The sequence below is a fragment of the Rattus norvegicus genome, chromosome 10, assembly GCF_021556685.1.
Source record: "Rattus norvegicus strain SHRSP/BbbUtx chromosome 10, alternate assembly SHRSP_T2T, whole genome shotgun sequence".
Taxonomy (NCBI): domain Eukaryota; kingdom Metazoa; phylum Chordata; class Mammalia; order Rodentia; family Muridae; genus Rattus; species Rattus norvegicus.
In genome coordinates, this window is record NC_141543.1 from 104,401,892 (window position 1) to 104,420,051 (window position 18,160).

Genomic DNA, 18,160 nt, shown 5'->3' on the forward strand with positions numbered 1-18,160 from the left:
GATGAGTGGATGGATAGGTGATCATGGATGGATAGATGATTGTGAATGGTTATGTGGGTGGATGGGCACCCACATATGATGGGTAAATGGTGAACACATGGATGATTATGTACATGATGGGTGGATGGACAGATGGACAGTGAGTAGTCAGGTAGGCAGATGAGTAGATGATGCGCAATGGATGTGTGAATGCGCTAACCAGGTTATGCTCCATGAAGGAGCTATCCTACAAGTATGGAAAGGACTGGGGGCGAGGTCGCTTTCCTCCCGGTAGGAAAACCCTCTAGGCGTAGATCTCATCAGAGACACCTGAGCGTAATCACTCAGATCCAGACTCAAGCCCTGGCGGGGTCGCTTGCAGGATCTGGATCCTGGACAGCTTAGTCTCTCTTTATCACATCCCTAAGCCAAGGAGACCAGGGGCAGCCACTGCGTGAGGTACGAGGCCCTTCCTTCACTCTCTCCCAAGGGACAGTCTATTTCAAAATGACTCCGTGCAAATCCAAGGACGGACATGGAGCGCCTTTCACCGTCCTTTCTGTCCTCAGATCGTGCCTGCGCGCCGGGTAAAGGAATCAGATCTGTCCTCCACCGCTCGTTTTCTTTCTTCTTGTCTGTAATTGCTACACTTGCTGTTAGCATGCAGACCACGCTCCGATGTCCTGCTTTCCTGTGCCCTCGCCCATTCCCAAAAAAGTGCAAATAACAAAGCTCAGCTATGATAGAAACCATTTCTCTAAATCAGCTAAGGCATACCCAACACCCAACCTGAACTTTACCAACTATCGAAATGCACAGGGTTTCCCTTTGTTTGCTTCTTTTTGTTTTTGTTTTTGCTTTTGTTTTTGTTTTTCCTTTTGCCACGCTGGGGATCAAACCGAGGACTCCTGCATGCTAAGTAGGCACTCCAGCCCCTTCCGGTTGGACACCCTGCCCTTGCACCTTGCTTCTGTCTCCAGTGGCCCCCTCCCACACTAGAAAACCCGCAGCCTTCAGAGCTAGGGTGAGCCAACCCGAATGGAAACTGTCCCCCGCAAGGCTCTGCTGCTCTGTCTCCTTTCCAGCCCCACATGGCCTTGTGGCATCCGAGCCCTGATGACAAGAGAAGTTGGGCCTCTGCGTTCTTTGTTCACAATGGGGCCACTTCTCCCCTAGACTGCAGCTGGGCTCTCAGAGGCAAGGCCAGGCAGGAGTTCACAGAACAGGCCACCCACACTGCACATCAGGGCTGCTGGACTGTCCCCAGGGCCAGAGCCACGCTGGCTCCTAGCCCTGACTCGGAAGACTCCACCATATGGCTTCCCTGGGGATGAAGAAGGCAGGAAAGAGAGTAATTCAAGGGTGAGAAACAGCCATGCTACTTCTGGGTGCTTGAGACCCTACGGAGCAGAGGACACATGGGTGGTTACCCTTGTCCCCAGCATGCCTGAGCGAGAGAGGAGGGCATCAAATAAACAGAAGGAGTGGCGGTCTACAGCGCCATGGCGGATGAGATAGGACTCCCCCCCCCCCCCCCGACTCTTCCTCCTCTCCAGCCTCCAGATGTCACCCAGGGCGGAATCTGAATGTTAAACCCGTGAAGCTTGGGTGACACTGCAGTCCTCCAAGGAAAGATCAAACTGGGTTTTCACCCTTGTGGTCTGACGAAACAGAGAAAAACAGAACCTCTCCCTTCCCCTTCTCTCTCCTTTGCTCCCCCCCTCCCCAGAGCCTCCCCTTAAAAGTCCAGGCAGGGAGACAGGGAAAGAGGGCAAGGAACAAAATAGCCACAGCTCTGGCTTCTCTCTCCTCTCAGAATTATCTGGGTTCTTCTGCAGCTTCCCCCCTTCTCCGGCCCCTGTGGGGCAGGACTGTGGTGGGCAGGTTCGGTGAGGCACAAGTGAATGAGTAAGGAGGAGGAGGAGGAGGAGGAGAAGGAGGAGGAGGAGGAGAGGGCTGAAGAGACATGATCTGGCAGTGCTGCCAAGAACAGAACCCAGATGCCGAGTCTGGAAAGCAGTCTTCCCAGGTTGCCTGGCACGCCAGAACTTGTTGGCAACCAGAGCCCTGGCTGGCAGAAGAGGGTGGACAGGGGAACCAGAATTCAAAGGGGCAGCTGAAGGAGGGACCGAAGGAGGGAGGCCCAGGAGGGAGGAGGGGGAGGTTTCCGTGAATCACATAAATTAGAGACAGAAAGGACGTCGGGCTACCTTCATTTCCTTCCTCTCCTAATAGGAATTATCTCATTAGCCCCGAGCTTCCTAGAGAGGAACTTTAAATGACTCCTGTAATGGGAATCTCAATCTGGGGCAGCCCCCTCCGATGAATCTCACTCCTAGGAGAGCTGGGAATGCTCTTAAAGGGACAGCGTGCGTGTACACACACACACACACACACACACACACACACACACACACACACACACACAAAGATGTACTTAAAAGAATAGGCCTTATACATGTATACATGCCAGGGATACACCCTGCACCCTTCATGCCCACTGTGGGAATTTACAGTGCGAACACAGTCACGGATATGGTGCTAAACTTGACAAGTTCTAGCTACCCCTGTAAAACGAAGCAAGGCAGTCAATGTTCCGACCCCTGGCACTTCCAAGTGGTATCTTATGTGGAAGGCTAAGCTGAGTGGAAGATTTCGAGATGTGCTTAACCTGGAGTATGGACCTAGGCCCCAGATGGGATCTTAAGTGTCCTTGTAGGAGCAAGGCAGAGGAAGGTTTGACCCTGGAGAGAGACAGAGTGACCAGAAAAACAGAAGATTGGGTGGTGTAAATGCTAGCCATCACCAGATGCTACGGACAGTTCTCCCTCCATCTTCCGTGAGAGAGCAGTGCTGTCCTCAATGGGCAACTTGGTCTTAGCTTTCAAGGCCCTACTTCCTGAGACCCTTCATCTCCCCCTACCCAACCCTGCTCTCCCACAGCACCCTCGCCGTTCGGAGGAACACAACCCAGGGTCTTCTTCATGCAATCCGAAGTCTACCACTGAGCCACACCCCTAGTCCCAAAGGTCTCATTTCAGACCGATGGCCTCCTTGATTTTAAGAGATGCATTGTTATAAATGACCCAGTGTATGTGGGATGTGCTACACCAGCCCAGGAAATTAACACAGTTAAGAAAAAGTCCTCCACACAAGGACTTGTGTGCACAGCCTTATCCCACAGCGAGAGAAACGCGTGCACATCAGAAGCATCGGAGTACAAAAACAATAGCGCCGTTACAGTCCTACAGTGAAATACTAACCTCAAGAATCTTACGCGACGACTGACAAAAGCTGGGCATAGTAAGAGCAGGGCATGGTCTTAATAAAGCTGCTTCTGCTACTGTGTGTCACAAACTTGTCTCAAGGGTGGTGCCTGACTTCCCTCCGCATCCAGATGTCCAGTCTTTGCCTCCATCCCTCTGCATCTTGTTTCTTTGCCCTCCTCTAAGGACTGGCCATTGGAGGTGAAAGTCACCCAAAACTCAGGATGAGCTCATCTCAAGATCCTTAACTGTCTGCATCAGCACAAACTCCTTTCCCAAGTAGGATCATGTCTGAGGTCCAAGGCAGATGTGGGTTTTGAGAATACATTGTTATGTTTGGGGGAGGGGTGGGTGCACACAGGGGAGAGGTCAGAGAGCAGCTTGCAGGAGCTGGTTCTCTCCTCCCACCCTGTGGGCTCTAGGCACAGACCTCAGATAAGCAGGCCTCGAGCCAAGTACCTTCACCCACTGAACTGTCTGTTGGCCTCCACTTTGGGGTTTGCATGGGGGGGCAGTGCTCAAATACTATAGTTGGCTTACAGCTCTGATCTCCATCCGGCTCCCTGTTGAGTTTTCTAGTTTTAATGCTGGGGATAGAACCCAGGGCCTTGCGCATGCTGGCAGGTACTCTAGCACTAAGCTACACAACCAAAGCCCCCCCTCCCCCGCCCCCATTTTCCTCATCCAACCGCAGTTGCCAACCTGAGTGTGTAGCTTCAGGAATGGCAAAACTTCCCCCGTCATCAAACTGCTCAAGTGGAGGGAACCTCTCAGGGAAGACTTTAAGAATGCCATGATCTGGCTGGGAGATGCAAATGGCCAAAACCTGATTTTATGAGAGCAAAGACTGTAGCCAAGCTACCCCAAACAAAGTGAACCCTACTGTGATGCCTGTTTCTTACAAGGGGTGCTCCCTACAAGGGGTGCGCCCTACAAGGGGTCCTCCCTACAAGGGGTGCTCCCTACAAGGAGTGCTCCCTACAAGGGGTGCTCCCTACAAGGGGTGCGCCCTACAAGGGGTCCTCCCTACAAGGGGTCCTCCCTACAAGGAGTGCTCCCTACAAGGGGTGCTCCCTACAATGAGTGCTCCCTACAAGGGGTGCTCCCTACAAGGGGTGCTCCCTTCCCTGCCAGCTCTCTCCCTTCAATGGTCGTGTGGATCCCTGCATAGTAAAATAAACCAGGAAAAGGGAAATGTTGAGAATCTGACTTTCCCCCTACATCTGATGGTTATTTACAGAGCATTTCCTAGGCATGTAAGGGATAAAATCTGATGCTCCTGGGTGGCTCTGCCTTCCCTGAAGGTGAGAAGGTGACACATTGGGTCAGTTCCCAGGGCAGGAGCAACTCGGAAACAGCACCCCAATAACGGTGTGGCCCAAGAGAGGGACATGGTCACGCTAATCTCCCTGTGAGATCTACAGGGTCTCTTAAGAACCGCTCACGGGTGAGAGTCCTGGGATCTGTTTCTCCCACTGCCCAGCTCCTGAAGAAGGGGAAGAGAGGATCCAATGGCAGATTGGCTGCTCCTGCCTAGGCTCAGACAAATCACACCCACCTGACTTATCAGCTGTGGGAGGTAAAGAAGCTCTTAAGCCCCAGGTGGGTGCCTGTAAAGCCACCCTCCCAGGGAGCCCAGACCTCAGGCCTTGCTAAATTGACTGCTAATCACCATAAGCACCCTGGTTCTGCATCCTCCATCTGGGTGGTCCTTAGCCACTCCCAAGCCTTGTCACAGGCTGGGTGATCTCAGCAGGCCTCACCACACACACACACACACACACACACACACACACACACACACACACACACACACACACACACACACAGCCAATAGGCAGGATGCGTCTTACCATCCCCACTTTACAGATGTGGATGCTCTGCCAGGGAGGAAGTGAGCAAAGCAATTCAGGGGTAGCTCCTTGCTGGTGGCCACCCAGAAGCACTGGGCCCAGTTCTTGGGCAAAAGGCATCTATGAGCTCTGGAGGGCTTTGCAGTGGTAGCCACAACTACTGGGATAGGTCTCTTCCCTCTGGACCCAGGGCTTCCTTTACGGACCTTACGGAGTAGCCAAAAGTGCCCGCCTGCCAGGCTTCCTCCTCCTGTCTGGCAATATGGTCTTGGAGAGCAAGACCCTGGCAGCAACAAGGCATGGCTCGTGCCCAGGCCGGGCCTCCCCTCAAAGTGGCCGGGCATGTCGTTTGGAATCTGAGGGGAGAAGTCGCTGCATTCTGTACTTTTCCAGGCACGGAGAGAGAAGGGATTAGGCAGAGCTGACCTCAACTCCTAGCTCAACTTTCCACTGAAGCTTCCCCCAGGGCAAAGCCCTCTGTCTGCCCTCCACCAGCTTAGCATCTCAGGATGTGGACCGAAGACTCCCGCACAAGACAAACACTACCTTCTTTTGGGGCTACATCATGCCTGACCCTTAGCTATGAGTAGCTGGGGTAGATACTTGTGGGTGGGGCATTTAGGATGATACAGTCCGTGTCTCCCGAAACCTTTCCCCAGACCAGACTGAGTTCTGGAAGCAGAATTCTGGAGTTTGGCACCTGCTTGGCAGAATGAGGCTGGGCCAGGCCCTGCCCAGCGGACACTGGGAAGTCCGGATCTTACAGTGGGTCTAAAACAAGAGGCTCCCCTCCCCAGCCTGTTTCTATGTGGCATCTGTGACTTGAGAGATGCTGTACACCTAAGGGCTTGTCTGCATTTTGGGGGCTAGATGGAGAGGAGCCCCCAAGAACATGAGGGCAACTGTCTGCAAGCTGCCTCTAGCCTCTGTGTTCTGTTCCCATGACACCGGCAGCGTTAATAACTAACCACGTCCCAGACAGGTGCTGGCGGCTTGGCCTTAGGAGTTCTTGCTCAGGGTTGGAAGTGAGTCATTTCCCTTTTTTATAGTCTGCTAGCTGACTGAGTCACCCCAGGCCGACCCTTTCACACAAGCTCTCTCCTTCTGGCCGACTCACATGCACGGCTGTACCCTAGACTTGCCTCCTTTCTAGGTCAGCTGGGACCGGTGGGGCTGACCCTTGTGGTCCCCATCTTGCCTTGCACCCTCAGCTGGGACATTGCCTTGCTGTCCCAAGGAGCCCCAGAACTGTCTCAGGAACACAAGGCCTGCCTAACTGGTAGGTGCCATGCCTGAGGCCCAAGAAGGTTGTTCTCACCTTTGACATTTACTCTGAACAGTGCCTTCCAGTCCCCTCTACCCTCTGCTTTTGATAAGGATAGAAAGGGGGTTTGGCGCATGGCTCAGCCAGTAAAGTGCTTGCATTTCAAGTAAAAGCCGGGCATAGCAGTAGCCCCAGAAATGTCAGATAATAAGTGGAGTTGGGGGATGCCTGGAGCTCACAGGTCAGCCAGCCTGAACTACAACTGAAGTTCCAGACCAACCAGAGACTGACTTTCAAACAAACAAACAAACAAACAACAAACAAACAAACAAAAAAAAAAAAAAACGGTGGACAGTGAACAGCATTCCTATAGGGTATCAGGTGAGCACTGAGCCCCGAGTGTCAGGTACTCATTCATTAGGTGAGTTTAGTGTAAACCTCTGAGAGAAACCACAAATAACCCCCCCCCCCAAGGGGAGAGAGATGCATGCTTGCAGGCAAACCTTTCCATGTTCCTGTGTGTTTTTATTTAATTATTTTTCCATACGATGTATTTTAAATCATGTTTTTCCCTTCCCCCAACCCCTACCAGATCCTCCTGGATCCCTCCCCACCCAACTGTATGGGTCTCTCTTCTTCCTCTGCAAAACCAAAGACTGAGGGGGAAATAAAATAAAAATAAAAATAAAAGACAGGTGCATTTTTTAAATTACCACCACACGTCCTCCAACTAGTTAGGGGAGCTGTTCTCTCTCTTATCCCGCAGACTTCCTCTTCTGCTGTCTGTGTTTGTGGGACAGTCAGGTAGCCCTCGGGTGGGACACTGTGACCCAGGTAGCTGTAGGCAGACAATAAGAACAAATAAACTGATTCCTTTGCTCAGAGGTGAAACTCAAGCCCGAGAGGCAATAGCTGGACCGCGCACTGGGTTATCGTGTTGTCTCGCCAGCACAGCCTTGCTTGGCCTTTTGGGTAAACTCCACTGGTTCTGCCCTCTCGGTCCCCAGTCCTCTGCCAAGTTCACCCCTGGATCAGCCAGCTGCAGCTGGCTGTCGTCTCACGGAGCACCCTGGTCTTCCCACGCAGCCTTTTGAAAATACATCTGCTACTACTGTGGCTTCTGCTTGACCTCCCCGGGGTGAGAGGGCCTTCCGCCCGTCCACACGTCGTGCACATAGCTTCTGAGACAGCGCTCAGCCTAACTGTTGACATCACACTGAGGGTCCGAATGCCAGGAGGTGAGAGGCTGAAAGGCTCCACCCCTAGGGTTGGCTCTGGTACCCAGTGAATCACTAGCCCTGACCTGTGACCATGATGTCCCAGGGAAGAGTGGGAGGCTCAGAGAAGAAGCTTGATGCAGGGACACCAACCACAGTGACTCATGGTTGGATCCCATAGGGGCATTCCATCTGCAAGTGCCTGCGATGACACTAGTCCCTGGCTGAACTCATCCTCACAGTTAACGATGCCTGCGCCGGCTCCCAGCTTCCCTCCTCTCAGCTTTCAGCCCTGCAGACGTCGTCATCTGAGGGGCAGCTTCTCCCTGCTACCACACACACACACACACGATGCAGCCGGGGAAAGGGCATGTCCTCTCAGGGTGTCAGATTTTTCATCAGTTACAACAACCCTTCCTCCTGCTGACACCACACAGGATCCTTGGGGCCTAAGAGGCAGTGACATCACAGCTCCTTGGAAGGAAGTAGGCAGAGCCAGCATCTAATCCTCTAAGATTACGGAGGCAGCAGGGCAAGGCACTGGGTGCGGAGGTGTCCTCAGGAGTTGCCCAGAAACACACCTGGCCTCGGCCTTGGCCTTGGCAGGAACACATAGGCAAGGATTCCTGTGTCCTTCTCCAGGCATTTTCAACAGAGCACCCGAGTTTCTAAGGCTTCAGCAGGATCAACAGCTAGCTCTTCCTCTATGGAGAAGGGGAGAAGCAAGCGTGTGCACACACTCACATACATACACACACTCACACACACACACACACACTCTCTCACACACACTCACACACATTCTCTCTCTCACATACACACACTCTCACACACAAACACACACACTCACACATACACTCTCTCACACACACATACACTCACATACACACATATACACACAAACATACACACACACTCACACACACTCTCACACACAAACACTCACACACACAAACACACACACTCTCACACACAAACACACACTCTCTCACACACACTCTCACACACACATACACACACTCTCTCACATACACACACTCACACACACACAAACACACACTCTCTCACATACACACACTCACACACACATACACACATTCTCACACACACTAAAACACACACACTCTCACACACACACTCTCTCACATACACACACATACTCACTCTCTCTCTCTCTCTCACACACACACACACACACACACACACACACACACACGGGCCCACAATGGACACAATGCCTGGTGTCTAGTTGGGATGCTATGCATTCACTGCCTTACAGGCTCAGCTTCTGTGTCACACACATGGACATTTGCTAGCAACCACCAAGGTCAGATATGCGTGGACACATTCTCAATGGACCCTCTGCATCCAGTGTGAACTGGGGCGCTCTGAGCCTGCCTCTCCTTGATGGCTGTTGTGTCTGATGGCTGACCCCATTCATCGCTTACAGCTGTCAAGCTGCAGGTTCTCAGAGGGAAGAAGCAAGGTGAGAGGAAGTCACGGGGCTGCAAGATGAGGGCAGTCCTGAGAGATCTGAGGAGCCCACACGGGAGCACCCTCGGCATTGCGAGCTGCTCTGTGTCCCCATGGTGTCCCTCTAGCACCTACCCATGTAGGAACACATTCAGAACAAGAGACGGCGGCCATTTATAGTGTCCCCTCTTATTCATGCTCCTGTTTCCTTTGCTGACAGGCCTGCTGGTGTGTGGGGAGAGTGGGGGTGAACTTCTTAATAAGCCCAGACCCCAGTGCCAGAGATAACTCTAAATTCAGCAGCTGTGGAAGCTCCTGAGATCTGACCATGGCTTTTCAGCTCATAGACATCATCGCTGTCAGTCTGTTTATGACAGGACCACAGGAGGGAGATGGGCGCATTCTACACCACCATTACCATCACCATGGCCACCCTCCCAGTTTAGACTCTCTCTTTCCAGCTACCTGCTCTGCTGGGCTTCTATACCAGCCCCTCCCAGCACAGGGCCTTGGGATGGAAGGTCAAATCCTAGTATATGTTACCCCAAACCTAACCATAGCAGCTATATTCCCCCCAGGCTCTTCCTGGCCAGGTTCTCTTGAGCGGCAGGCCTCACCAAGTTCCCACCACATCCACTCTGGGTATCAAATCCACCTTCCAGGCTCCCGCTTTGATCCTTCACTGCTGTTCCCTCTGTCCCAAGGGCTTTTCCCCAAAAGCAGGAAGGCCCCTCCTCCACCCACGCCTTCAAGTCTCTGTCTCCCTTCAGTGAACGCTGCAACCTGCCCTGCCTCGCTCCTCCCAACTGCACTGAGCCACATCTTAGGGTTCCATATCTTTCTGCCATACTGTCCAGTGCTTGTGTAGGGTTTAGCTATTCTCCTGTTTTACTGTGTAGCACCAGCACTCTACCCATGAGAAGGCGGATTCCATGAAAATGGGACCGCCCCTGTTTAGTTCATCCCTCTGACTAGGGTAGTCTTGGTGATGGTGGACATTGGTGGATATCTGCTGAACCAATGAACAAAGAACTGAATTTACAGCCATTGTGGCCCAGAGAGAAGGCTGCACCCTATGGGATGCTCTGGCATTGGTTGGGGAGGAAGTCTGGAGGCTGATAAAGGACAAGGGTGCTATTTTCAGAAAGGCAGTACCCACAGTTTGCCTGGAAATCCCCAAGTTGCTGATTAACCACCCCTGACCCCAATATGCACACAGCCCTCCAGTTACCAAGCCCAGACAGCAGCTAAATAAAAAAATATTTCAACAACACTCACCCAGTCTAAGGGCAGCGTCCCATCAGGGAGCCCTGTGTCCTCCAGCCACCTCTCTGTGCTCCATAGATCCCCAGGTGAGAAGAGAAGACAGGGGAAAAGTTTGGAAATGGGTTACACAGACCCAGGGACAAGGCTGCCCTGCCACACCTACCTCCCAGAGCCCAAAGTGAGGGTTCAGAAGCAACGCTGTGGGTGGGTGGGGCATCCTGAGGGCTGGGGGAAGGAGCAGCCACCCCGTGGGACATGTGTGGTTATGAAGGTGATGGCCACAGATGCTGCAGGAGAAAAGGATGTGGGGAAAGAGAGCAGAGAGGATCTTGTCTTGTGAGTGAGATGCAAAGCAGAGGGTGGGGGGATACTAGTGTGAGGTGGGACGTGAGGAGACATGGATGCTGGGACTATAAAGCGGCGGTCACAACAGGCTTCTTAAAGGCTGATATCAAGTGAGCATGGAACACTGGCTTTAAGGAAGAGGCTTAGGAAAGATGCAAACAGGACTATAGGAGGAGAGATTAAAATTCCCAGGTCGGAGCGCATCATGGGTACCCCAGTTGGTTCTTCAAGGGCCAAAGCCAGAGAGGCATCTGGGAGGAGAGAGGAGAAGGCTCGGGGGCAACTCTGTGGTATTGTCAGGCCTCTGCACACTAGTAGGCCTGGGCTTTGCCCCATTTCAATAGATTCCTGGTCTCCCAAGGGGCAGGACTCAGTCAGCATCACCATCTTACAGAGGAGACTGGGGCTTAGAAATGTATTCACCACCAAATCCAGAACTGTCAAGACCGAAGCAAGAAAAAATACTGCCCCTTATCAAATGTCGCATCTGTCCCAGGAACCAGGAGAAGTGTTACTCTGTGCTCCTCTCATGACCTGGTTCCAGTCCTGATCCCACCCCCAGCACCCAACTTCCCAGGCTCTGTAGACGACACAGGGATGATCTCGTATCTCTAGGCAAATCTGCCCATAATCTGAGCTTCCCACTCAGCATTATGGCCCAACTTGCTGTAACTATGGTGGATGGAGGAGTCTAGACAGCTAAGGGCAAAGCCAGCTCTTGGATAAAGGGAATGGCCGAGTGTTCTACATCCAGCATTATTAGAACTAGACTTGGGTCTGCAGCTTTCCAGAAGACTCTCAAATCCTGTTTAATCCCGCAGGTCTTCTCTGCACTCCTGAAGGGCGGCAGGTGTGACCCACCCACTGCCTATCTCCCGTGTGCATAGACTTGGGGTCACCTGTCTGGTGATTCTTGCCACATTCTGCAAGGCTGTCCCTGCAGTGAACTCTGTGAAGGGTGGGCGGCAAGAACGTGTTGGGGATGGGGTCCCCCGAACCATACAGAACAGCAACGAGATAGACCTGGCTTTGAGTCCAGACTTTGTCCCCGAACCCACACCATTTTAGGCGTGTGACTACCTCACTATCCTTGGCTGACCTTTGGGCACACTGTGACCTGTCTGCTAGAGCTAACAGGAGGTGTGAGCAATTATGGGTGACAATCGGGAGAGCACTGAGCACAGCCTTGCTGTATTTCCAAGGGTCTAAACCTGCTCCAACAGCAAAGGGCAAGGGCCCTGCCTGCTGCCCACTGCCCGCTGCCCACTGCCCGCTGCCCGCTGCCCACTGCCCACTGCCTGCTGCCCACTGCCTGATGCCCGCTGCCCGCTGCCCACTGCCCACTGCCCACTGCCTGATGCCCACTGCCTGATGCCTGCTGCCCGCTGCCCACTGCCTGCTGCCCACTGCCCACTGCCCACTGCCTGCTGCCCGCTGCCCACTGCCTGATGCCCGCTGCCCACTGCCCACTGCCCACTGCCCGCTGCCCACTGCCTGATGCCTGCTGCCCGCTGCCCACTGCCCGGTGCCCACTGCCTGATGCCCGCTGCCCACTGCCCACTGCCCGATGCCCGATGCCCACTGCCCACTGCCCACTGCCTGATGCCCGATGCCTGCTGCCCACTGCCCACTGCCCGCTGCCCGCTGCCCGCTGCCTGATGCCCGCTGCCCGCTGCCCACTGCCTGCTGCCTGCTGGCTGCTGGCTGCTGCCTGCTGGCTGTGCTCTGGCTAGGCATGAGGAGGTATTGGGATGAAAGGAACTCCACTCCTGAAAGCAAACCAAGCAGGAGGGACACACTGAACTGAGACATCCACACACAACTTACCTTTCTCTTGTCCTTCTTCCATGCAAGCAGACACTCTGGTTTCACCTAAAACAATAAGGTGAGGGTTAATTTGGAAGCAGGGCAATCCTGAGCATACACGCTATCATCAGGTTTATCACATGGTGGGGGTAAATGCTGAATGCCAGGCCTCTTACGAACATAGGAGCTTAAGGATTACAGTTATTCATTCATTTGTTCATTCATTCATTTGCAAAGCAAGCTTTCACTCTGTGGCCCAGACCGGCCTTGAACTCACACACCTCGTACCTCAGCTTCCCAAGTGCCAAGATTATAACCCCCGGGCCACCTCATCTGGCTGACATCATTTTCAACTATGTAAAGAAACCTAAGAGTTCAGAAGGAATTCACTCAACTGGGTGTCGTGACAAATACAAAACTACTTTCAAAGAAATAGGTGGCCTAAAAAACACAAAACAAAATAATAAACTAAACCTAGAATTAACTAAATACAACTAAATATAAATGATCTCTTTCAAGGTATTAGCGATTTGACCTCAACAGCAAAATACCGGACGGCTGCACACTGAGCTGGTCTAGTTTGAGTGGGACCTTTCGTATGTGCACATGTGTGTAACCATGTGTGTTCATTCGTATATTAGCATTTCACATCATGGGCAGCTGCACATCCATGTGCTTGTGTAAGTGTACACTTATATGTGGTACATAGTTATTTACCACTACTCCCAACTCCCAGCTTTTTTAAAAAAGAATACAGAACTAGGGGGGTGAACTCAGATACCCACGCTTTCAAGGCAAGCATTTTACCCAAAGGAACTAGCTCCCTAGTCCTTGACTGGACTTTTTACATAGACACCTCCTTAACCCACTACCTTTGTGTGTTGGGCTTACTGTGTGTCTGAAATCATTCAGCAGGACAGCACATCTGTACCATGGGGTTCCACACCTAGCCTCCACCACACTCCAGTCTGCATAAGCATATACACCACTAACTGCTATGCCTTCTGCGTTCCCCTGTGGGTAGCCAGAGTGTGAGTTAGCTCAGGTAATTCCTGACAAATGTGCAGGTATCAGCAGGGTTGCTGTTGTTGTTGCTGTTAAAACAGATATTTAATCTTTAAATCCGGCCTCTGTTCAATCTAATTCAGACACCAGGAAGAATAGTATTTCAAACGGTGTTTAAAGATAATAGCCCCATTCTAAGCCTCCCCATCATTAGGCTCAAAGAAAGCGTTCCAGACCCTTAGGTTGGCAAATGAAAACAGAGAGAAGACAGACAAGAGGGGGAAAAGAATACAATTGGACTTGAAACAGAAAACTGGTAACCTTCAACACAAGGGGAAGAATTGTCTGGGCGTCTGAGTGCACATTCACACATCAGCACTCCTGGTTCCCGAGTTCCTGAGGACAGGGCAGAGCTGGTCCTCTGAAGCCAACCCCACCAACCATAGGTCAGATGGCAGGAGGGGGTTAGCAAGGGGGGACCCTGTTTTGCTATAGAGCCTCTCCTATAATATGTTTACAGGGCCTGCATCCTGCTTTCACACCTATGAACTTACCCAAGGGCCAGCCTCAGGCCTCAAATGCAACAGGCCATGCATTATTCAAGTTCAAGGGGATGCAAGTGTGTATGCATGTGTGTAGAGGCCAGAGATCAAACACAGGTGTCATGCATCAGGAATCATGCATCTTATTTTTTGAGACAAGGTCTTCCCACAGGACCTGGGGCCCAGTGATTAGGCCAAGCCTGTTGAACAGTGAGCTTTTGGGCAGCTGTCTGTCTCTACCTTCCCAGAACTGGGTTTATAAATGTTTTTTATGTGGGTGATGATACTGGGATTGAACTTGGATCCTTAGGCTTAAAACCCAAGTACTTTTTCACCCAAGCTATCATCTCGGCCTCCTACAACAGGTTCCAGACTATGGAGGCAGAGCAAACCCACCATTTGCTCTGAGGAAATGTATTATACCTGTAACATCATTGGTCAACTGATGGAAATAGAAAACTCACTCCCAGGAAGTGAACAGAACTGCAGTCTTCCTTGCATCTAGAACAGATTTGTCTTAGTTGGGGTTTTACTGCTGTGAACAGACACCATGACCAAGACAAGTCTTACAAGGGACACCATTAAATTGGGGTTGGCTTACAGGTTCAGAGGCTCAGTCCATTATCATCAAGGTGGGAGCATGGCAGCATCTAAGCAGGAATGGTGCAGGAGGAGCTGAGAGTTCTACATCTTCATCTGAAGACTGATAGGGGAAGACCGACTTCCAGGCAGCTAGGATGAGGGTCTCTAAGCCCACAGTGACTCACCTACTCTAACAAGACCACACCTCCTAATAATGTCACTCCTCGGACCAAGCACATACAAACCATCACAACATTCCCACTCCTGCATCCTGAAAAGTGGCCCCCTGTCCGCCCATTTTCAGTTTATTATTAGGTAGAACACATCCCATAAACTCACTCAAGCTAGACCTTAGATGAACAGAGATGGTTTTAATTTTGCCCCTACCTCTGGTAGAGAGCTGAATTAAGTTTAACATGAGGCAGTTTATAGTCCTCACACTGCCCGGTGGAGTCTCACTGCAGCAAATTTAATGGGGAAGAGGAGAGAGAACAGTGTGTCAGAACCCTGGACTGGAGTCTTCTTGAAGTTACATGGTTGGAGAATATCCTGGAGAGAGGAATGGTCCCCATTCCCCTAGGCTTCTGGAAAACCATACTGAGACCTAAACTATGCTAGTGGTCCTGACTGCTCTCCTGTGAAGCCTGAACACTGGGAGGAAACCTCCTATGATGTCCTTAGTTATTCTGAGGATCCGCTGGAGATAAGGCTAAAGGGGATTCATGGTGTGTGTGTGTGTGTGTGTGTGTGTGTGTGTGTGTGTGTGTGTGTGTGCGCGTGTGTGTGGTGTGGGGGAGTGTGTGGGGTTTGTGTGTGTGTGTGTGTGTGTGTGTGTGTGTGTGTGAATGCAGGTGCATGTGTGCCATGAGGTACATGCTAAATAACACTTACAGAGGTTGGAGGACAATTTCAAGCATCTCACTTGAGACAGGGTCTCCCATTGTCCACCTTCTATAAGCACTAGGCTACCTGAGCCACAAGCTTTCAAAATTCTCCACTCACAGTAGAATGCTGGATTTCAGAGGCCTGCACTACTGCTTTTATATGGGTTCAGGGAATTTAAACTCAAGTCCTCATACATGTGTGACAAGTACTTTAACCACTGGACAATCTCCGTAGCCTAGAATCTCCATTTTTAATGTGTTCCCAGGAGAACCCAAGGCTGGTGTCAATAATGAATAAGTAGCTTGGGCTCAAAGACATCTCATTACATCCTCCCACACTCCCAGGAACTAAAGACACCCCCTTACATCCTCCCGCACTCCCACAACCTCTCTTCAGCTCCTCTTCTGGGGACTGTGGAGTACAAGCTATGCAGGAAGTTTGGGCTCCCAGCCCAAGAGACCCATCTCTAGGAACCTGTATATCTCAAGAGACCTCTGCATTCCACTGAACATTTGCTTCACTATGTTCTCTGAAGTGGCATGTCCCCTGATCCTTCCAGAGGGAGAGAGACAAGAGAACAGAGACAGTTAGAGAGAGGCAGAGGACGGGAGGGAGAGAGAGGGGTGGGAAGAGAAAGAGAGAGGGAGCACGCCTGACTACCCAGAGAGACTGACTGTCCCTGGCACACTAGCTGGACTACACACTAGGAGCTCTGATGAGCTTTGCATATACTTCCTACTATGTTAGCATTATCCTTTCTGCCCTTTCCTGCCGAGGACAACAGATGGGGGCCTGGATGCAACACCTTCAGAAGCAGTCCAAAGAGCAGCTCACACCTGATCAGATCTCATCAGACCTCTCTTCTGCCTGCACCTTGCCATTTCAACCCAGATAGTTTGCTCATGACCCCTTTGTATACCTAATCCAAGTATCACATCAATGTTATTTGTTTTTATTACAATAAATAAGAAACAGACCATTGAAGTGACCACTACAAAACTGGCCAAGAAGCTCGTGGAAGGCCACGACACTGGGTCCCATTTCCAGAACCTACCCCCAAAGGCCAACATACCCACCAGGCTGCTGTTACTTTTATGGGCTCACAGAGATGCTATGGAGTCTTCAACCAGAGCAAGTGATGGTCACAGTATTGGTAGTCACAGTAATGCTTAGGTAACGGGTCCAGCCTAGGTACTAATCATCCTTCTACAACTGTAGCTGTAAAAGTTTAATATTAATATTTTTATGGTGGAAGAGAACTACAAAATCATAAAAGCATGACTATCATGGCTTGGTGCTGAAATGATCTGTTTCTTCATGCTCTCCAAACTCAGTGGGCTTTGCTGAGACACCCTGTTGAATGTCTCACCATTGCTTCACAGAGGGATCTTTCTAGAAGATGCCCACTCCAGCCAGGAGTCTGGCCCCTACCATGGCCTTGCATGGGGTTCAACTCCCTCCTGTGGTTCCATTTAAAGCTTCCCTGTTTTATCAGGGGAAAGTACCCCCAGGGAGTGGGCTTTGAACCCTGCAGGGTCTATCTGATCTCAGAGACCACTTTAGCTCCCACCCCCACCTGCAGAGGGTGGCAGGAGGGACGACTTACAAAGTCCAAACATAAGCAGGCACTCAGCCCCTGCAGCACAGACACCAAGCCTGCATCACACTCAGGCCTATAAAAGATAATTATACAATCTCATCTGGCAAATTAGTGTTCAGAACTCTCTAATTCTCACAATGAATCCGAGGGCTGGATCGGCAGGAAGAATTAACCTGGATCTTTATTGGGATTCACCCCTGGGTCAGGATTAGGGTTCATTTATCTTTTTTATTTTCTTACCGAGGGAGGGTAAAAAGGCCTCCTCTCTTGCCCGCCCTCCCCACACTGGCCAGGCCCGGCTTTCAGAAGAGCCAGCTGCCTAGAGATCTTTCCCACGACCTGCCCAGTGCAGCCACCCTCAAATACAGCAGCAAGCAGGAAGGAAGCGGTAATGCATAGGTGGATGCCTTTTCCCAACAAAGATGCAGGATTTTTCTCAGGGAAGAAATACTGGGACATCCCAAAGGAAGGAACGGATTAGTATACACTAACATAACCCAAGATAAGCAATTGAACTGACCGACCCAGGTAACCCTTTACCTCCTAGTTATTCCAACCAGCTCTAGAAAGTCTCCTTGGAGAGCACACATACATTTCTCTAGACACCCCCAACCCCCACCACCACCACAGGATAGGTCATGAATAGGAGTTCGTACCAGTAGTTGCATAGCTAAATTACCAAGGAATTAGTACCCAGATGTGTGCTCATGTTGAGCCCAAGGGGTGATTATTCTTCATCTTACAAAATATAAAAATAAGCATGGATATGTATGCGTGCGTGTGTGTGTGTGTGTGTGTGTGTGTGTGTGTGTGTGTGTGTATTTCTGGGGGGGTCCCTCTTAGGGAACATAATTTTCTAGTCAAACTCTTTAGCCAACCCAGATACAACAGCATGTCCAGAGCTTCAAAAGGCAATGCCTTGGTCAAGGAGAAAGAATTCACACCTACACTCTTACCAGACTCTCTGTGGAAGGATGTTAGACCTGAGGTGTACACAGGTGCTGAGGTAATTTTCTTTAATCTTAATGGCTGCGAGGTCTACCCATGAAATTAGTTAAGTGTGCCTCTCTCAGACCA

The 18,160-nt window shown here is 51.2% G+C and overlaps 1 long non-coding RNA gene across 1 annotated transcript in view; it reads right to left on the reverse strand.

Annotated features, from left to right (window-relative positions):
• Positions 1–18,160, reverse strand: part of LOC102549836 (uncharacterized) — a 156,600-nt gene that overhangs the window by 9,833 nt on the left and 128,607 nt on the right. The window contains exon 2 of the long non-coding RNA XR_015632241.1: positions 12,491–12,535. This is a non-coding gene — a long non-coding RNA (uncharacterized LOC102549836). The remainder of the gene's footprint in view (positions 1–12,490; positions 12,536–18,160) is intronic.